The sequence below is a fragment of the Mytilus edulis genome, chromosome 4, assembly GCF_963676685.1.
Source record: "Mytilus edulis chromosome 4, xbMytEdul2.2, whole genome shotgun sequence".
Taxonomy (NCBI): Eukaryota; Metazoa; Mollusca; class Bivalvia; order Mytilida; family Mytilidae; genus Mytilus; species Mytilus edulis.
Window position 1 is genome coordinate 37,786,750 of NC_092347.1, and position 23,462 is coordinate 37,810,211.

A 23,462-nucleotide genomic window follows, 5' to 3' on the forward strand; every position below is an offset into this window, starting at 1 on the left:
AGGCTAAATGTCTATTTAAGATTATAGCTGTTAATTATGTTGATTGCTACTGATAAATTAACCTTTCTAAATACAAATGTTGAATCATATTGATTGTTCAGTCATTTTTTTTTTGCAATGGCATAATAGTTCTTCGAATCAACATAAAAATGCAGTACCTTCGTTTGTCATTCACTATGAATAGAATGTTTTGCTCAAAAGGTGTTCTATTAATGTTACTGACATATACCATATTCAATTCAATCATGGGCTGATGAAACAAAAATGAATAAGATGTACTTTAAAGTTTGATATACAAATATTAAAAAAAATGATACACCTTTTCTACAAATACAACACTAAAATGTTTTAGCAAAACAAGGTCGGGGTAGTTTTATCTGTTTTTGTTGTTGTAACAAGATATTTTTCATGTTTACTTAACAAATACAACATGTCCTTTATGAAAATGAATTTGGATATGACATTTATTTTTTTGGTGTTTTCCATCTGCTAGTCTCTCATTTTTGTTAGATGGAAGAACCCAGTCTTCGTTTAGTACAAAGAGTGTAGTCGCCGCTGACCAGTTTAACTTTTTGAAGGATTTGATAATTTCGGAACGTCATGCAAGAGCTCAATTGGAGAACCAGATGGGGAATCTACAAGCTTATACCAAATCTTTGGAACAGGAGTTACAAAGTATGAATAATACACAAAGCAGTTACCACCAATTCATTGTTTCTGAAAATAAGAAGTTAAAACAAGATATTGTAACACTTTTCCAAATGGAGCCGAACTCATCGAAAGAAATAACAAAGACACACACAAAGATTACAAACATGACGACAGTACTTGATAAAAAGATTCAGACCACTCGATTAGAACTAAAACAGAATTGGAATAGTACAAAGAAATTGCTGAATACCGTGTTAAGTAATGAATTCAAAACTAATGACAGGGTACTATATATATAGCTAGCACTAGAATCAAATATAAGTAAGACATATGCAAAAGTAGTTCAGAAACTTAGAGCATGGTCGGATAGAGGTAAGATTTTCGTAGAGAAACCGTTCGTGAAATCGTCATATTAATGATTCCATATAAAAGTAAGGAGACGTGGTAAGAAGTATATGAGACAACTAACCAACAGAGACGAAACGACAAAGATGAAAACAATCGCTCTGTATATGTAACTGTCAACTAAATCAGCACCATATATTAAGCTATAAAATGTATCATTTTGAAGAACAAATTATTGGAACACTTTTAACATTTCATTTAATACCAAACAACTGCTAGATCGTTTAATGAATGCAATCATATAAGCTACAAAATTTAAAGTATGTCAGAAATTCCATATCATTCCCTAAAATCAGTCATAAAGGAAATGGGGAATGTCGCTTTGACACATTCCCCATTTCCATTCTCAATTTTATATCACGAGTTGGTTGACCGTTATGATCGGGTTGTTTTAATTTTACACATTCCCTGTATCATTTCACCATCATTTTTGTCGATGAACGTTATGTAACCATATATGCATTGATTTTTGCCCGATATGCTTTAAGTATGAGATTCATGACAGCATCCATTAAACTTCTAATTTATTCACTGTTTATTATTATCAAATAATCCAGGGTTGAATATCATTGTTTGCTAGTTAAAATTAAGGAAATAAAACTATTCAAACCAACCAAACATATCATAATTATTTGCTAAAAATGAAATACAATTTTTAACATCTCTGAAATTTATTGCAATGCAAATTCTAGGCTCTTATAACTCACATATGTTTGCAATAAAATGCATTGTATTTTGCTGTGGAACAACATTTTATTTGAAATTGATTTAGTGTTTAATTATTTTCATTGAAATTCATATCACCAAACATATTTAATTAAGAATGATCAATGACAATCACTCAATAGCCCAACATTAAGTGCTGAATGGAGCTCGTACAATTTTTGTACCTGATATGCATACTCCTATATTTTACAGTAATGGCAGACATGTTTTTATTTTGAAAAAAATGTCTGACGTACGTCTATCGAAATGGTGTAATGTTGTAATCTTTTTTTACAGTAAAACATGGATTAATTTTGGTATTATTTTGTTAGTTTTTCGTTCATAAAACTTTTCAACTGTTTCGGTTCTTATATATATAAATGGCTTCAAAATATTCGGCTTTAAGCGTTTATGATGTCTGGTCTATGGTCGGGTTTTTGTCGCTTTGACACATTCCCCATTTCCTTTCTCAATTTTATATCACGAGTTGGTTGACCGTTATGGAATAACCGTTTCACAAATGATATCGGATATGTTCCTTACATCGTAACTACAATCCCCTTCCCTTTCATGAATGTGACCTACCGAATTGGACTATTTACCGGATTTGTTATCACATAAGCAACACGACGGGTGCCACATGTGGAGCAGACAAATATACAAACAACAGCACACAAGACACAGCACAGAAAACTATAGTCTAAGCAACACAAACCCCGCAAAAAAGTGGGGGTTATCTCAGATGCTCCGGAAAGGGCAAGCAGATACTGCTCCACATGTGGCACACGACGTGTTGCTCATGTTATTACAAACCCGGTAAATAATCTTATTTCGGTAGGTCACATTCAAGAAAAGTGAAGGGGATTATAGTTACGACGTAAGGAGCATATCATATATCATCTGTGAAACGGTTATTCCATAACGGTCAACCAACTTAAATATACGAAGGGATGATTTCAACCTCACTATTTGGAACTCTTGGTTCAATAGCTTCCTTGTTAGCAGCAACCCTCTATCAAAGAAATCATGATAGGAAATACCAGCCCGGGAATATAGTATCAATTAGGAGATATATACTTTGTATGCAGGCGCTGCTGATATGTTGCTAGAAAGAAATGGAAAGTCCACAATTGGGAAGCTGAAAACATCTCTTATGTTGTAAATTTTTGTTTTCAACCGACCCTAATTGTCAATTTCTAAATGTAAGTCAAGATATGAGGCAGGGTTAGCTGTATCTCTTGTATCCTTTACTAGTATCTCCAGTGTCTTGTATGTCAATAAGTGCTTGCATATATTTTATCTGCATGAAGTATATTTTTATCTTTTCTTTCACTATATGCCATTTTGTGGATTTTTATTACATATTGGTTTGTTTTTATACTGATTAAGACAATGTTGACTGCTGTACACATTTTTTTAAACATTTTTATCTATTATGTCTGTTTTATTCACACATCGTTGTCAATACTATGGAATTCCTCTCAAACTAATACACTGATGCACCTAGTTTGATGGGATGGATGCGTTCACCAATTTCGAATTATTTAGTGAGAGAACATCATCTATATAGCGGAAAGTAAAGTTAAAGGATATTACTAACTTCTTTTCTTTCTTCCTAAGAGTTCCTGTATGAAATAAAGTGGAGCTGATGCAAGTTTGAAAAGATACTTTGCATGTTTCTATTTAACATGGAATTAGAAATTTGTTGACCAGTAACGAATATGACGGGTGTTTGTTACTCGTAACTTTGGTTAATAAAATTTTTTACGGACATCCCCATTTTTAATTCACCTTGGAGTCTGATACTGTTTATACTTTTTTTTGTGTAACACTAGACTACAACAAAAATTCAAAATTGTTCTTAAATCATGATCCATACAGTAGATAACATAATTGTGAGTCTGTTAAGCAATTTCTAAGATAGAACAAATGAATGTTTACGACACGTACAGTATAAAAGAAGTCTGGAGCTAATACAATATATAAGTTTCTTCTTATATATAAGAAATACAGTAATCATTTGCTAGACATGTAAGGATCAGCTTCTTCGATCAACGATATTACTTTGTGTTTCCAAGTCACACTATCCTTTACTGAATACACAGCTTTGTATGGAAAACCAGTTTTTGTACCTGCATTCAGGCATAATTCACCAATGAAATAAAGAGTACTTTATATGAATACAGCAAATTTCGGTAAATCAGTATGTTGTTCGTTTAGAAATAACTATCAATGGTTAAATATTTATATTAATTGTTCTATAGTAATATGATCTTCTGTTAGATTTTTATTTATCTTAAGAAATAGATGTAATATTTAAGTCTTTTTAAACATTACTGCATAAGATATCTGATCATTTAACTAAAGTTTAGTTAAGTTGATGCAAATCTTTAAATCTTTGTATGATTTGAATAAAATTGATTTCGGAAATGAAAAGCTTTTTTAGGGGGAAAGTTTGATATGACGACAAATACATGAAAGAGTCTCAATTGTTCTGAAATCATGGTCTACAAGGAGTCTATGTTGCACGATAACGACAACAACAATTATTAAAAGAGGGACGAAAGAAACCAAACGGACAGTCAAACTCATAAATCTAAAACAAACTGACAACGCCATGGCTAAAAATGAAAAAGACAAACAAACAACAGCACACACGACACCACATAGAAAACTAAAGAATAAACAACACGAACCCCACCAAAAAACTAGGGGTGATCTCAGGTGCTCCGGAAGGGTCAGATCCTTCTTTCTAATGTTATTTAACATATACATATACAACCTTTGACTTAGTTCGCTAGTCAGGGACCGTATACTGCTTGATGATTGATATATAAATAAAGTTAACGTGCTTTAACCTGACATGATGTATATCGTTCGTTTGTATTTTGATAAGGTTTCATTGACTTAGTAAACAAAGTGAACATATAAGTTATAACCATTCGACATTAAAGATTCAAAGGTTTTGTGGTTACATAATCTAGTGACTTCATTGTTTGAATTGTAATTTCACTGGAGTCGATTAGATCTAGTGTAATTTTCCTGGAAATTGAAATCATTGAATTATTAATGTTATATCAAAATCGTTAATTTCTAAATTACATCCTCTCAAACTAGTAAAAGAAGAACACTATGCAAGTATGAATCTTTCCACTAAGTTTACTATTTGTATCACTTTATCATTGTTTATGCAAATTGAACAGAACGATTCAAATTGATAACTCAAAGGCACAAATGTTTTGCAAACAATTTATATCAACTTGATATGATTAGAACATTATATACTACAGAAATGACCAAAACAAGTTTGAAGACCTATAGACCTTGTCTATTAAAGGTATATATTTTATAACATGGAAATACCAAAATATAAGAACTACCGTACGCACTATACGTGTAGAGGTGTGAATCACGTGGTCTTAACACATGACAACTGTTATAAAAAGTCAAAGAAAGACATACAACACAACAGTATAAATTAATAGATTAATTTTGCAGAAACAGTATTTTACCAATGTCCAAATATTTGAAATTCATTTAGAAATTTCGAACCAAGGTAATGAAGCAACATTTATGGAATCGCATTAACTTCAAAAACAATGAATCAAGATGCGCCAACAGAGTTAGCAGTGTCAATTTTAGTCGTGCTTCGTCATTAACTTTTGGTAAAAGTTTATGCTTCAGGTTCAAATCCTTGAAATTAAAGGTCATAGAGTACGGACAAGCGTTAAGCATTAATTTAGAAAAACTCCATACGATTAAAGGAGAAATTGAAATTTTACAATTGAAAAATAGAAATCATCATGTCCAACATACATTTTAGTTTGGCGTCATCTGTATGTGTCAATATGAAAAAGGTAAATTCACAAAAATACTGAACTCCGAGGAAAGTCTCTAATCAAATGGCAAACTCAAAAGCTTAAACACATCAACTGAATGGATAAAACTGTCATAATCCTTACTTGGTACAGGCATTTTCGTACGTAGAAAATGGCATATTACCTAAGTTTAAAGATAGACACACCTCTCATTTGTATGTCAAATTCCATAGTATTGACAACGATGTGTGAATAAAACAGACATAAAAGATACAAATTTCACAAAAATGTGTACGGCAGTCGACATTGTCTTAATCACTATAAAAACAAACAAATATGTAACTAAAATGCACAAAATGGCATACAGTTGAAGGAAAAGATAAAACTATACTTCATGCAGATAAAATATATGCAAGCACTTATTGATATAATGAGGGCAGGACATCACCAATATCATCAATATACTTCGCATGATGTTTGTATACATACTGCTTCATATATATATATAAGTACAAAAACAAGTTGGCAAGTAGACACACATTTTGTAACTGTTGAAATGATCAACATCAATGTAGTCAATGTTAACTTCAATATGATTGATGCTGGAAACAGTTGAAGATCACAAAGTAAGATTTACATAATCTAAAAGAAGGAATAAGAAATATTATCTTTTTTGTAGATAAAGCACAACATTGCAAGGTGAAGTCGTTCTCTCAATGAAGGATGCCAGTTAGAAGCATAGTATAGTTTTTTTTAATTTTTAAATGTTAAACACACTGAACAATAAAAAAAGTAAAACATGACACAGAAACAATTAAGTTATAACCACGATATGAAGGAATCAGCTGATTAGATTCACCTCATGACTGTCAACTTTCGAATCCCAATACCCATCCCTTAAATAATAGATTTGGTAGGTCTTAACATGCAAATGTCATATTCATAAATGTTACAAGAGATTGAAAAACTCTTTGAAACTGCATGACTGGCATAGTTTACATATAAAGAAAGAGAACAATATATTTAGGCAATTTCAACAAATTATTATGTTCGTATAGAAATAATATCCAATGGTACAATATTTACATTAATTTTTAATCGTAATATGTTGTTTTGTTAGATTTTTATTTCCATTAAAGATATTTCGAGGAATATTTGCAATATCAAATTAAATATTTTTAAACAGTACTGCATGAAATGGTTTATATACATGCGATCTATTACAATTGGAATAAATAATAAGTGAATAGTGAACATATTCGCTAAAAATTCAAGAAGATACCAAGCACCTTCATTAAAATAGATTTGGCTCGTTAAATTTTCATAAAATTTGGACATAATACTTATTGACCTGTTGACAAAAATATGAAAATTTCGATAAAATTGAAACCACAAACAATTTACAGGAATAATTTGGTTGCATATATAGCTGTTTGACAAACCATTATTTTGACCATTGAATTTTTCTTTTTCTTTTCTAGTAGTTGGTGATTAAATATACAATACAATACAATATATTGATTTAAACACTCAGAGACATATTAAAGAGGGGCAAAAGAGACCAAAGGGACGCCATGTGTAACAAGAGGCAAAATACATAGTCATATTTATGGTTACTACAAAACAATTTTAACATATAATTATATAATTTAGAGTATCTTTGCAATATTGTAACTAATTTCTTAATAAACAGTGATATATTCTTAGGAACTTTGATGTTGCAAAATGAAAGCAGTTCTTTAATTTTCTCAACAAATGGATAAATGCGATATTATTATGAAATATGTACGTTTTGACATCTTGTTGTATGTCTGCGTTTCAAGTTCACCCATCAAGTGATCTATCTTTTCTAAATGGAATCAAGTTGCATTGATGTATTGACACACATTGATATTATTTTTTTTTAATCAAATCAATAATAAACCTGTATTAAAAGTTTATGTTACTCATGTCAATGCCTATTGTTGCCTATGCTTGTGGACTGAAAGTCCTCGAGGATCCTCATCATAGCCAGTAGCTAGGACTCGCTGATACCAAATTTTGGAAATCATTTTAAATTAAAGAATGCATCTCCCTCATTCAAAGCTCTGATTCTATGCCTGACTTTTTGGTTATACTTTTTTTTATCATTTTCTGTCTATAGCTCTTTTTATTTTTGATAAATGTGGGATTATAAAATCCTTTGGACTCAAGCATCGCTGAAGAGATATTGATTGTCGAAATACGCATCTGGTGCAGAAAACTTGATACCGTTTATGTTATTACTACCGCTGACGTGATGTCTCTACATGCGCAGGAGGACAGATAGTCTACGAGGGTATTACCTGCACAGTACCCAGGACTTTGGTACTGGCATGAAAATACGGATTTGTTTTTATTCAAATTTGCTTTTACAAAATTTTGGAAATTATTTAAATTTAAGGAATGCATCTCCCTCATGCAAAGCTCTGATTCCTTGGCAAGCTTTGACTATACTTTTTGGTCTTTTTTTGTTTATAGCTATTTATAATTTTCATAAGCTTTGGGTTGGAAAATATGTTGGGCTCGAGCATCACCGAAGAGACATTGATAGTCGAAATGTGCATCTGGTGCAGAAATTTGGTACCATTTTTTTTTATTATAGAGCTGTAAGTATCGTGTCTCTGCAGTGCGTATTACATGTATAGTAGTACATTTCGACAAGTTAAATTTGTTCAAAGTTCCCTTTTTTTTTTGCCCTCGTTTGATTTATTTTTTACTCGGCATAATTCGTTATTCACCAGTCAATCCTACGGATTCGAATTTACATAAAATTAAGAATGGACATGTAGGTTAATCAAATCGAACTGAAATCGGTTGCTTTCGTGATCCGTAGATTTTGTTAGCATGGTTCAAGTCAATAATTGATGTTGACTTAAACGGGAATTAAGTATCAATAGTTTTATAAGTTCTGATAAAGCTACTAAAAGTTAAGTCGACCATCACAATTAATAATGCTTCTTGTTAAAGAATCCCATACTTTTGTAAAAACATTGCAATTAAACAAAGTTCCTGTAAAATATTGCCTGTTAAAAGCCTATTTAAGAATAACGGAATAACAAATAGTTTTGAATCGAAAGTAATCAATGAAGGCAGACACAATCTTAAAACTATAAAGACAATAGTATCAACGAAGGCAAACATTAACAAACGTGTTTTAAAAGAACTAATATATTTTCAACATAGCTTGTGTTTATAAAGCGTAATAGTTTTTGATATAATTCTCATAGTATTACTCTAACGAGATAATTCATGTAAAGGAAAGTGTGGACGATAAGATATAAATATTCATTCAAGTGCTTCAAATTGTAATTCTCAACTAACCGGCTTATCGCTTACTTATCGCGAGCAGTTGGTTCCATTGGCATTCAAACAATATCTCCTTTGTTTGATATTAATCGTTGGAAGCAGAATTTCACAAGGTTTTGTGAATGGTGATTTGATATTTTCATGATCTGATTGTCAACTTCTTGACAGTATAAATTCTCCGTTGAAACTATTTAAACTTATTCCCGTAGTGTCACAATGTTTGCGATATCTATTTTTTTGTGGCTAAAAAAGAGGGACGAAAGATACTAGAGGGACATTCAAACTCATAAATCGAAAATAAACTGACAACGACATGGCTTAAAATGAAAAAAGACAAACTGACAAACAATATTACACATGACACAACATAGAAAACTAAAGAATAAGCAACACGAACCCCAATTTCAATGCAATTGTCATGTTTCTGTTCTATGTCATGGGTTCAATCGAATATAAATCATTTCTCTTTTATATGATACAATCATAATAATATGTCGGATGTAAGATAGCAACCAACATTTAGTCGTTTAATAATACGGTTCATGCATCTAAAAGTGCTAAAGTGAAGTATTCGCCACCATCCCTACCGCTTTAGCTCAAGCAAGAAATATTTTTTTGTCACTGAATAATCTTTTTTTGTGTGAAAGTGTTGACCGAAACTTTAATTTGCTGTCTCCCTTTTTTATTCATTGAAAAACAACAATGAAGATAAAGGTCTGTTAATTTGAACAAACGTTCCTTTTATAGAGTTCCTGCTTTGAATGAACTACTCATTTAAAATGACTCATGTCAAAGTTTAAGACATTCCGTTGAAACTTTAGCATTAGATTTAATGACAATATTGACCTCATAGAGTTTTATTTCATTTGCAATCTCCTTACAAATACTATTTTGAGATTTAAAGGTATATGTATTTGTTCTTATAATGATGGTTTTCTGAACTATTATAAGAAAAATCATATGTTTTGCAAATAGAAGCCTTTGTAGATATTTTGTGTAGATGCAAAAGCAAAACAATTTAGAGCTGGTGTCATTGAAATGTCTTACAAGAACGCCAGCTAAAATGTTGATAGTGTACCATAGAATACCTTTATCAATATATCTGCTACCATAACAAAAATATAAATTTGTCGTATATCGAGAATAGGAGAAGAAATCATAGACAGGAACAAAACAATAACTTTTAATCAGTGGAAGCTTAAATCGATTACTGACATACAAAACAAATCATATCTACAGTTCATGCGATAACCAGTAGTCATCATTCCAATCGTTTTCAATTGATGAGTTTGTTTCATATTTTTAGGACACAGTTCTTAGAAAAAAAATATTTTGGAAATACTGTTTATGAAGAGAACGAAATAAAATGAAGACAAAATTTAAAAAAATGTATTTGTTTTCATACAAAATAACATTATTATTGAATATAACACTATATGTCATGTTCTCATATAATGCTGTAAAGTGGTATCTTTAATTACACCGCAGAGACTGGTTCTTACACAAATACTCCAAGAGTAATATATAATGTCACTATGAAGGTGTATTTTGTTTACACATGTGTATCATCATATTCCTTATTCTTATAAACCGCAGTATATATAAAGGTACACATAAGAACATAGATATTATACAATATTACAAAGGTACATATGTTGAGGAAATATTAGAGTGTTTGTAAGTGCGTTTAATACACTAAAGAGTCGCTAAAAATATATTGTGTTGTCCAAAAACATTGACAATAGGATAAGACACAAGTTTTGCAACTTGGAATGAAAAAAGTCTAAATACGTAATCAAACTATGACTATGAGTAAACGAAATAAATGCCAAGCTTCATATTAATGATAAATTTGAGAAAGGAAATGGGAAATGTGTCAAAGCGACAACAACCCGACCATAGAGCAGACAACAGCCGAAGGCCATCAATGGGTCTTCAATGTAGCGTGAAACTCCCGTACCCGCAGGCGTCCTTCAGCTGCCCCTTAAAAATATGTATACTAGTACAGTGATAATGGACATCATACTGAACTCCGAATTATACACAAGAAACTAAAATTAAAAATCATACAAGACTAACAAAGGCCAGAGGCTCCTGACTTGGGACGGGCGCAAAATTGATGTATGGTTGTAATTGATTAAAAGTTAGTCTCTACAGTTGGGTTAATATAAATTAATTTTTTTCAGCAGTCTTAAGAGTAAATGAAAGAAATATTTCAGGGAACTTGACAGAAATTAGTTACGAAATATCTACTGTAATAACACACTGAGTTTGGTTGGTGAAATATGTAAAACAAAATCAAGAAAACAAACATTGCACAGAAATGTCAACAACAAAAAGCAGAAATATCAGTGATGTTTCTTTGATAACACAATGGTATTGGTAATTCCGGATATCTAACGAATTTATAGTTTCGTGAAAACTCTTTTCATTTGTTTTCTTAATGTTTATAGATGTTTTAAAATGTGTTCCAATATATGCATTCTTTCAGATGTATACAGATGATGTTTTTTTTCGTGAACGTTTCTCAAATTATATTACTAGTTTTGTTTCCAATTCCTTCTCTTTATCAAGTTTTTCCTGGAATGGTCATTGAGAAGTTATTAATTGCGATCGCTATAATTTCTTTTCGGGCACCGTTGATTTGCTTTATCGTAGTACGTTAACCATGTATATAATATAATTCAAATATATGTAGTGGATATCGTAAAACCTGTAATTATTTTTATTATAATCGTTAACAATTTCGGATGTCTTACCGTAAGGCATGAAACCGCCTAACGATTGGCTGTGCTGGATAAATAAATACACATCCACGTCCGACAGAATGGGAACGTTAAATCCGATGCCTAGTGTAAGGTGAGTGCTACGCTTTCTTTAGGTTCATTTAAGAACCTTTACTCTCTCATGGGTCCGTAGATGGCATGTGGCAAGGCAAAATCTCTGTCCCAATCCAACATAGTCTCATCTGCCAGTGGCATGCTCGAACCTCATACCGTTTGACTTACCTTGCAAAACCTACATATTATATTGATTTTTAATATGTGCTCTTCCTAATTATGCAAGTTATACATGTAATTGCCATTAAAAGTTACAAAAGCAACAATCATTCATTTCAACCATGTTTAATAGCCATAGAAAATAAAGATTTGATTTTTGGTGTTTAACGCCAAATTTTAGCACCGCATTAAGCCTATTTCGTGTCGGCCAGTTTTTTTATTGGTGGAGAAAGCCGGAGTGCCCGGAGAAAACGACGGTCATTCGATAGGAAAACTGACTATCCTAGTCAATTAAGGCAAATAAAGAAAAAGACTGGTCAATGGATGCTTAATCTACACGCTTTTACTACCAATTCCATGATTTAAGTACAGTTACTCTCTCAAGAAGGTAAGACATAAAGTAAAATAACAAAAATACCAAACACCAAGGAAAATTCAAATCGGAAAAATCCCATATCAAAATCAAAAGCTCAAACTCATCTTACAAATTAATAAACTGTCATGTATGACTTTGTACATACATTTCTTTCTGTAGAAAGAGGTAAATTAAACCTGGTTGGCGTTTGGTTTTGTTGCACGTCAGTATTCCTGTATTTCCTTTGTGTTCCTCTTATAGTTGATGTGTTTCCCTGGATTTAAGTTGATAACCTTGATTTGTTTTCTCTCAATCAATTTATGAATTTTAAACAGCAATATACTCCTTCAGACTTTATTTGTATGAAAGTCGCATACCATTCTATTGACAACAATGTGTGAACGAAATGAACAGATATGAAGAAAAAATTTCAAATATAGTGGTCAAATAAAGCAGTACCAATTTTGCTATAATCATAAAGGGTTATTTATCTTTAATCGACGAAATACAAAGCAAATAAATATCTTTAATTGACATCTTGTTGTATGCTTGCGTGTCAAGTACACCAACCAATTAATCTTTATTTTCTAAAGGGAATGAAGACGCATGTATATATTGACACACAGACAGTTAAAAGGGATATGGTATTGCAATTTTAAATGAGAATTTAGATTTAAAAAAAAACTTTAAATCAATAAAAAAACCCGTATCTAAAGTTAATATTACTAATGTTAATCAACTGTTATAGGGCTTTAAGTACTGTAGGGTAGCATTCCCCACTATCTTATACTCGGTTTTAATAAGCTAATTATACATTGACACTATTTTATGTCACTGAAAATTAAAAAAAAAACTAAGACAGAAGTTCCTTACGACAAGATACATTTTTTTATGTTCCGTATTTTTTTTTTACTCGGCATGATTCGTTGTTTACTTGTCGTTCCTTTGGCTGCGAATTTACATGTAGGTTAATCAAAACGCACTGAAATCGGTTGCTTTCATGATCCTTGGTTTTTGTTAGTATGATTCAAGTCAATAATTCATATTGACTAAACGGGAATTAAGTACCAATAGTTTTATCTTAAGTTCGGATGAAGCTACTAAAAATTAAGTCGACCATCACACTCGTTAATGCTTCTTAATAAAGGATTCTATATGTTTGTAAAAATATTGCAATTAAACAAAGTTCCTGTAAACTAGTGCCTGTTAAATGCCTATTTAAGCATTAAACGATAAAAAGCGAACAAATAGTTTTAAATCGAAAGTAATCAATAAAGGTAGACACAATCTTAAAACATAATGACAATACTATCAACAAAAGCAAAGCTTAACAAACGTGTCAAGAGTTAATCTATTATCAGCAAAGCTTGCGTTTATGAAGCATTATCGTTGTAAATATTATTTGTAAATGTACTACACTAACGAGATGATTCATGGAATTAGTAGTATGGACGAATAAATATAAATAGTCATTCAGTTGCTTCAAATTGTCGTTTTCAAATAACTGACTTATTACTTACATCCACGCCATTTGAACTCTAGTGAATTTTTATCTCATTGGCAATCAAACAACATCTCCTTAATTGGATATTAATCGTTGGAAAAACAGAATTTCATAAGATGTTGTGAATGGTATTTGATTAAATATATAAAAAAAATGTTATTAATCAAATTCAAAACAAAATATATTTTTCGTTGTAAGCTATTAGAAGCAAAATCATATAACTAATTCCCTTGATATTTGTTTGCTTGCTTAATGTGTTCCAGCTCAATGCGATTGTCATTTTTATGTTTAAGGTTCAATCGAACATAAAGCATCTCTCATCTATATGAAACATCCGTAATATTCTATTGAATGTAGAATAGAAAAATTCATGATTTATAGAAAACAATAGAAACAAGACACCAACATGTGAAATAAATTGTAGGTGTTGTACACAGAACAGTCCTTATCGCATTATCTTCAATAGATGTCTTATCAACAGCGTGGACAATCTTCCAAAAATAATAAGCTAGACTTTTTTTTATAAATTATTCGAACATCGGCTAGGGGTATGGTGCCGCACTTCATACACATAGAAGGCACAAGGTGGTGCATCAGTAGAGTATTACAACCCCACACACTTAGCACAAGTGTTATCCTGGTACCTTTGATAACTATTTACACCACTGGGTCTATGCCACTGCTGGTGGACGTTTCGTCCCCGAGGGTATCACCAGCCCAGTAGTCAGCAATGCGATTATGACATAAATATCAGTTATATGGTCATTTTTATAAATGTCCTGTTACAAAACTTTAAAATTTTCGAGAAACTAATGATTTTCTTATCCCAGGAATAGATTACCTAACCGTATTTTGAATTTTGAATCCTAAATGCTCTTCAACTTTGTACTTGTTTGGCTTTATAACTATTTTGATCCGAGCGTCACTGATGAGTCTTATGTAGACGCGCGTCTGGCGTATTAAATTATAATCCTGGTACCTTTGATAACTATTATCTAGAAATAGATACCATTTCTGTCATGAAAAACTCACCAAAAAACATACGTTGAAGATCAATCTGTTTATTGTTTATTGTTTATTCATCGCATTGGTTTATATTCTAATGATAATGACTTTTAGAGAAAATTATCAAGATCAGTTACTGAGATGGTAAAAAACGAAAGTCTTCATTTCAATGTTGTCGGTCTATTAATTATTTTGCCTGGATCTCATTTTCTCACCTTTTTATGCCCATATTTTGTTATATTAATGCACACGTGAAATAAAAGATTTTCATTGATGGTGTAATTTAAAAATGCAAAGCACATATCTTATTTCATATTCCATATATGATAGAGAAAATTGCATTCAAAAGAATTACAATTATCATTCAATCAAATGTGAAAATTTTTATATTATTGTGGACATCAGTTACGTGAAATGTAAAGAGAACTGCACATGCAATGTTATGTTAGAACTAGAAAGAATGATACAGACAGCCAAAACTTAAGACATGAAATATACTTAATAAAAGTAAAAAGACAGTATTCGTACAGATGAGACAATTTCCTGGCTTTACGTGAACAAATGTTTCTATAACTTCCTTTACATTAATTTATATTACTTGGTAATTAAATCCATGGTAGCATCTCCTGTATGGTAAATAGTTATGTGTTAAAACCATTAAACGATTTATTTTTTGAGTAGCAGGAAGTACGATAAGTATGTTTCAAACTCTGGTATACAAGTTATTTCTTGTTATAAAAGAAAGTTTCTGTGCCAACAAACTCCAAAGTCCGAAAATCATCAGATAAATTAATATACTAGCAAAACAATTTCAGTTTTATATGAAACTCAAAAGTCAGTTATTGCATTTGGCGTCCACGTAGGGATTAACAAAACAAGTCTAGATTTGTGATCTATGAACCAATTCCTTAAAAAAAACATATCTCTGTCTAATGTTCCATATTTCTATTTTACATTTGCATACATCCTTCAAATATTTACCAGTACCCGGTCATTCATTCTCGCTTCACTGTTTCAAATGATATTCAGAGCATGACAGCCTAATGAATACTGAGATGAATTATTTAGAACACTGGCCAACGAGACACTCTGTGGATCTAGACAAGCAATGGATATACGTATCTCTAAAGACACAATGAATTTGAACCATGTAAGAAATTGTAAAATTGAGAATGAAAATGGGGAATGTGTCAAGCACACTTGAAATCGAATAATAGCTTAATAACTACCTCAGGCATAGATTACCTTAGCTGTATTTTTTTTGGATTTGAGCGTCACTGATGAGTCTTTTGTAGACGAAACGCGCGTCTGGCGTATATAAAATTTAGTCCTGGTATCTATGATGAGTTTATTTAGAATATGCTGATAATAAAATTAACGGTACCAATTTTCTTGCACCAGATGCGCATTTCGACAATACATGTCTGTTCAGTGATGCTCGTGGCCAAAATATTTGAAATCCAAAGCTTATATAAAAGATGAAGGGCTATAATCCAAAAGGTCCAAAAAGTATAGCCAAATCCGTGAAAGGAATCAGAGCTTTGCATGAGGGAGATACATTCCTTAATTTATAATAATTTTTATCATTTTGTAACAGCAAATTTTAATAACACAAAATATCCGTATTTTCATGTCAGTACCGAAGTACTGGCTACTGGGCTGGTGATACCCTCGGGGACTAATAGTCCACCAGCAGAGGAATTGACCCAGTGGTAGTAACTTGCTATTTCGGAATGATTTAGATATGCTCGATCTAAATTATCATCTTAGTAAATATTTAATTTTTTAAATAGTTTTGATTGTTATCACCTCCGAATCATCTTTTACCGCCTATGAAATGCCATCCAGGTAATGCATACCAATAGAGGCCAAAAGTATATCTCAATATAGTTGTTAATGATGTTGATTGCTACTGGCACAGTCACCTTTCTATAGACAATTGTTGAATGATTTTAATGTTTCAGTCATTTTTGCAATGGCATGATAACCATGACAACACATAGATATGGAACGCGGAAACCACATTAATAGATAATCACAGTTTATCGGGGATAATGATAGTTTATCGGTCGATCATTATAGATAGTCAGCGTAAAGTATACTTTACGTTCGACCATCATAGATGATCTAATTAATGTGACTCGCGCTCAGATAATGATGGTTACTTGTTTGATAATGCATTAACGGTCGATAATGTGAATTGTTTCGATAATGATAGTTAACCTCGACCAAGTGAATTAAAACACGAGTCATAAATTCGATAACTTGAATTAAAACCGGAAATGCTTGCCGATTGTAAAATCGATTTTTGAGTGGCGGTCAACTTTTTTCTACTTTCGATAGTAGGGGCTGGGTCTAGTGACGCAATGTGGTTTTCAATTTTTAGTTCAAGTGCTTTAATCTTGCTTGTCCAAACAATTATAACATCTTGTGAGGCTAAGTTGTATGCTCCAATAGAAGAGTATTATTTTTTTGGTAAATGTATCTGTCCATCTTCCTGTCTGTTTCTCAATCCATTCCTAATAAGGGTTTTCGATATCACAAACTAGTCAAAACATTTACTAAATTTCATCATAGATACAAGGACATCATATGTAAATATAAATCAACATGCAGACATCTTATACGTTCAGGTACTTAACATCCAAAAACAGGACGAAAGAAAGGAGTTTCACAACTTAATAGCTTATAGAGTATAGTATATCATAAAATGATTTGAAACAAGAGGACAATTCAATTAAAACTGTCTTGCATTTTGCACGACAGATCGCATATCTTTCCTTTCACAATGGATAATAATTGCAACTACCCTATCAATGCACTTACAAATGTAACATAATAAGAAAGTTCATGATTTGACATTTTTAAGGTTTATGGTGATTTATATATTTTTGCCCATTTAAAGAAAACTATAAATATATTGTATTGTTAATGCTGTAAAATGATATTATGTTTACGTATAATTAATCACGACATCGGTATCATATGCTTGTCTTTGGTAAATGTACATCGCAGGTGTTTCAAAATTTAGAACGTTTGCACAGCTGACATATTTTCACATTCGATTTAAAATGGAAATCCGGAGTTGTATTATGTTGCAATTTTGTTAAATGTTTCTCAGATTCAGAATAGTAAGGGTATAACAAAATCACACTTATTTGCAATTCATGCTTTGTATAAGCATGATATCTCCCCCCCCCTTTACACACACACTCACACACAAACAAACACAAACAAAAAAACAAAAAAATGCAGTCTTAAAATTTCATTTATCCAAAATGTATAGTAAGAGATGAGGTACGATTGCCGATGAGAGAACTATCCAAGTGTGTTTAATCTCGCAGTTGAAACTTTCCAATACCGCTCTTTAACATGCATGAGGTACATTGTCCGAGAAACACGTTATTTTATTAAAACATAATTTGGGTAAATTTTAAGATTACATACCAATCATCTGTAAAACATTTGTTTTATAATATATTGAGTGAAGTTTTCTGAGATGTTATAGATAATCAGGAGCTTGTTGTTCAGTGGTTGTCGTGCGTTGGTGTGGTTCATAGGTATTTTTCGTTTCTCGTTTATATATATAGATTAAACCGTTGGTTTTCCTGTTTGAATTGTTTTACACTAGTCATTTTGGGGCCCTTTTGTTTGCTGTTCGTTGGAGCCAAGGCTACTTGTTGAAGACCGTACTCTGACCTATAATTGTTAACTTTTTATACATTGTGACTTGGATGGAGGGTTGTCTCATTGGCACTCATACAACATCTTCTTATTTATATGTACTTTTTTCGTTTCTATTTTCCCTCAGTTTTAATGGATCTCATGTCTGCCATCCCTCTCTGGACCCTGTTTTTGAGCTGCTATAAATAAATATGCAGTCCTTTGCAGTTGATGGAAATATAAAGTGTAGTCAATTTTAGTAATAATCTTTTGGCGTTGATCGGTACTTATACATCCCGCCATTGTGATATGGTGCTATAGTCATTTGTATACGACCGCAAAAAAAAAAATTGGGGTCGTATTGTGTCCGAAGACATTTGGTTTCCGAACAATAACTTTAGTTTATGTGTATGGAAGGTTCAATACCACAAAAGGAAGGTTGGGATTGTTTTTGGGGGTGATGGTCCCAACCGTTTAGGAGTTAGGGGCCCAAAACAAGCATTTTTCTAGTTTCAGGACAATAACTTGTGTACAAGTATTGTGATTGCTCTGAAATTGTACCACAAGGTTCAATATCACAAGTAGAAGGTTGGGTACATATGAATTGCACTGAAAACAGGGCGTAAATGTATTTACGAATCGCCGTTAAACTGTTCTTATCAAATAATGTTGTTCTCGCTTTGATCTATCATAGATTGTCGATCGTTAATGCATTTATGTTAGATAATGATAGATTCTCGACGATAATTTCGTAAATGCATTTACAACCGTAAAGTATACTTTACGCCGTACATCTATAATGGTCGACCGATAATCTATCATTGTCGCCGATAATCTGTGATTATCTCATTAATGTGGTTCCCGCGTGCCATACATAGATGCAATATCTTTGTTTGTCATTCACGCCGAATAGAATACTTCGCTTTAAAAGGTGTTTTGTTAATGTTACCGTCATATATCATATTCAATCCAATCATCTGTTGATGTTCAAAAAATAAACTAGATGTACTATAAAGTATTAAAGTTTGACATACAAACATTGAAATAATGATACACCTGTTCTACAAATACAACGCTAAAATGTTTTATAAAAACAAGGTCGGGGTAGTTTTATCTGTTTTTGTTGTTGTAATGACGGACTTTTCAGGTCCTGTTTGAATATGAATTTGGATATACCGTTTATTTTTCTGTGTTTTCTATATGCTAGTTTCGCATTTTTGTTCGATGGAAGGACCCAGTCATCACTTAGTACAAAGAGTGTAGTCGCCACTGACCAGTTTAACTTTCTGAAGGATTTGATAATTGAGGAACGTCAGGCTAGGACTCAATTGGAGAACCAAATGGGGTATTTACAAAATTATACCAAATCTTTGGAACACAAGTTACAACGTATTAATAATACGCAAAGCAGCTACCACCAATTCATTATTTCTGAAAATAAGAAGTTAAAGCAAGATATTGTGACACTTTTACAAATGGGGATAAATTCGTCGAAAGAAATTACAATGACACGCACAAAGATTACAAACATGACGACAGTAATTAATAAAAAATTTCAGACTACTCAATTAGAAATAAAACAGAATTGAAATAGTACAAAGAAATTTCTGAATACCGTATTAAGTAATGAGTTCAAAACTAATGACCGGATACTGGCACTAGAATCCAATATAAGTAAGACGTATACAAATGTAGTTCAGAAACTTGGAGCATGGTCGGATAGAGGTAAGATTTTGTTTAATATATTTGTAACGAGACCACAATTCTTGACATTTTTTGTAAAGACTATTCAAATAGTAAAAACAAAATAGAAAATTAATAGGATGCTCTGTTCTAAGACAAACTTGTCGTGACATCGTTATTTCCATGTTATGTTAAAAAAAATCCATATTGATCAATAATAATAAAATGCGTTGAATTCATTATACATCTGTTTTATAATGAATTTATTATTTTGAAACCGTCACACATTAATTTTAACGAGTTTAACGATTCTGATTGCTGTAGTTGCGAATTCAAACACAGTATTCATCGATTTAAAGTGCCAAAAAGGTGAAAATATTACATTTTCTAAATCCTGTAAATAACATGGTGCGGTATGAAATATAAATTTTTTCTCGCGCAGATATTTTTATCAGGGACTTAGAATGATTCTCTATTAAAGTAAGGAGACATAGTAAGATCAAAATGAGACAACAACCCAACAGAGACGAAACGAAAAAGGATGAAATCAACTTCTATTCAGCTGCAACAATAAACTAAACTAACACAATATATTAAGCTTTACCATGTCTTATTTTGACACACAAACCTTGGAACACTTTTATTCATTTCAATTGATACCAAACAACATCTAAACCGTTAAACAAAAGCAATTTTAAGAGCTTCAAAAAATTAAGATATTCTATATCATTCCCTCAAGTCAGACTAAAATCAGTCATTCGTTTGTAATATAAAAAAGCGAAGATGTGGTATGATTGCAAATGAGACAACTCTCCACAAGAGATCAAAATGACACAAAAATGAACAACTATAGGTCACCTCACGGCCGTAAACGTCGGTTTCAACTGGGACTGTTAAGCAATCATGTGAAACAGAAGTATGATAATATTTTACGTAAAAACTTGTATTACTATATATTGAGGACAATGACTGCGACTATCGAATTAATGATTTTAAATAGTAGCGTCCATTATTATAGGTCTATCGCGTAACGAAAAGCTATTTTTCAAATGAAACAGAACTAATAATTGAGTTATTCTTAATTTAACATTTTTAAACTACTAATCATAGACTGTGTTATTTGCAGCATTGTTCTCAGCATGGCCTGATACTACCACCATACACGCCGGGGGAGAAATTCCTTTCACGAATATACAGGTCTCTAATGGAATCAAAGACTTATCATCGATAAGGAATCATGGAAGTTTCGTATGTGAAAAAGACGGTTATTACCTTGTTTCGTGCTTTATTAGGACAGACACCAGGAGTGCTAAATTTCGTATCGAACGAAATAATGATATAATAGCGGCAGGTTCAAAACATGGAGATACTGGATTTGAATCTCACGCCGCCATTGCAGTAGTGCATCTAGACGTGGGAGATGTCCTCCATGTTACTGCTGGTAACACAATGGTTGTTGACAGTAAATTTGACTCTGTGTTTACTGTAGTACAAATAATGTGAAAAAAATGCATATGTGCTCGAATTTGTTATACTTTTAATCTTAGCCTTTTCTTAAACATATGTGAAGTTTAGAATAATATATTCCAGTGAGAAAAAAAGTAATAAATATATAAAAAATGATGAAGTGCCGTATGATTGCCAATAAAAAAATTAAGAAGACGTAAGCAACTATGGGTCATTCTGTCTTCAACAATGAACAAGGTAGAAAAATCTCTATAACGAGATAAAAAGAGTGAGTAGCATATAAATTACAAAAAAATTCTGGGAATGAACCCACTGCATTTATAGGACAAGCAATTCCTGTTTCGTTAATGGCATCCGTTATGTGATCTTTGAGAGGAAGTATATTGATGATATCTAAATTTTCAAGAGTAAAAAGCTTTAAATTTTTTTTGTTACCGCCCCTAATTTTTTCTATCCATCCAAGATATCGCACATTTAACTGTTTTGGTAAACATGTCGTTTGATTATGAAATGATGATGGATTTCTGCATAATAAAGACGATATTGAACTCAAAGTTTTCTTCGTTTTTCTTTTGGTCATGATATTTTTTAAGTAGGTTTTTTAAGTAGGTCTTGTAATGTCTAGCTACTACCTTCTGCCTCTTTCTTATATTTTTGGACAAGACAACATTTTCAATTACATAACTTTCTGACGGCCATAAGTCAAATACAAAATATCTTTTAGCTCTGTTTTAGAAAGGTTCAACCCATAGTATTGGTGATGAAACACTTTTTTATGATTTAAATCCGTATGTATGAAAGCACATTCCCAGTCGGACTGACCTGCATATTTGCATATCGACTGCTGTAACAATTAAAACAAATAATTCCGTATATAGATATAGGAAGATGTGATGTGAGTGCCAATGAGACAACTCTCCATCCAAATAAAAAATTATGAAAGTAAACCATTATAGGTCAATGTACGGCCTTTAACACGGAGCCTTGGCTCACACCGAACAACAAGCTATAAAGGGTCCCAAAATTACTAGTGTAAAACCATTCAAACGGGAAAACCAACGGTCTAATATATATAAAAAACGAGAAACGAGAAACACGTATAAAATTATATACACAAACGACAACTACTGTAACCCAGATTCCTAGTCGGTTATAAAAGGCCCCTGCATAAAAAATATGAAACAATATCTAACAGCCTATTTTTTTTATCAAATCAATTCGCTAAAAACCAAATATGACAGACATATACCAGCGACAACAACTGAACTACAGGCTTCTAAATTGGAACATGCATATACAAAATGTTGCGGGTTTAAACAAATTGGAAACCCCCAAACCCTCTAACTAAGCTCCTAGTACGATTGAATAACTGGGTTTAAACAAATTGGAAACCCCCAAACCCTCTAACTAAGCTCCTAGTACGATTGAATAACTACACACAACACAATTTTTAAAACAATAAATTCAATTAAATTCTAGAAATAGTAATATACAAAACACATCCAATTATGCCTGTATAATTTATTGTCAGTCGTGTTTTGAATTTTTGTATATGGTGGTATATTTTTACACAACATTAACGGCTGGATCCCAAGTACGATCACATTAACTCATTATGTCTGTTTGGGTTAAATGCCCAATTTCGTCAATATAACGGAACTATGAACAACTATCATACAAGTGGGAGTTTTAGCTAGATATCAAACCAGTTTTATACCACCCTATATTTTTTTCTTTAAAATCAGTTTAATTGATGTCTAAAGCTAGTATCTCTGTAACTTTTTGTGTCTATTTTCGCGGGTGTAAAATTTCGTAATTTTGTCTAAAACAAGATTATTATTTTGGCGGATTTAAAACTTTTATAAATACCTTTGCATGTA

The 23,462-nt window shown here is 32.0% G+C and overlaps 1 long non-coding RNA gene across 1 annotated transcript; it reads left to right on the forward strand.

Annotated features, from left to right (window-relative positions):
* Positions 1 to 19,503: 19,503 nt before the first annotated feature.
* LOC139519638 (uncharacterized) lies at positions 19,504 to 21,738 on the forward strand. The gene is made up of 2 exons (XR_011663636.1): positions 19,504 to 20,157; positions 21,242 to 21,738. It is a non-coding gene; the product is annotated as an uncharacterized lncRNA (long non-coding RNA).
* The last annotated feature ends 1,724 nt before the right edge of the window (positions 21,739 to 23,462 follow it).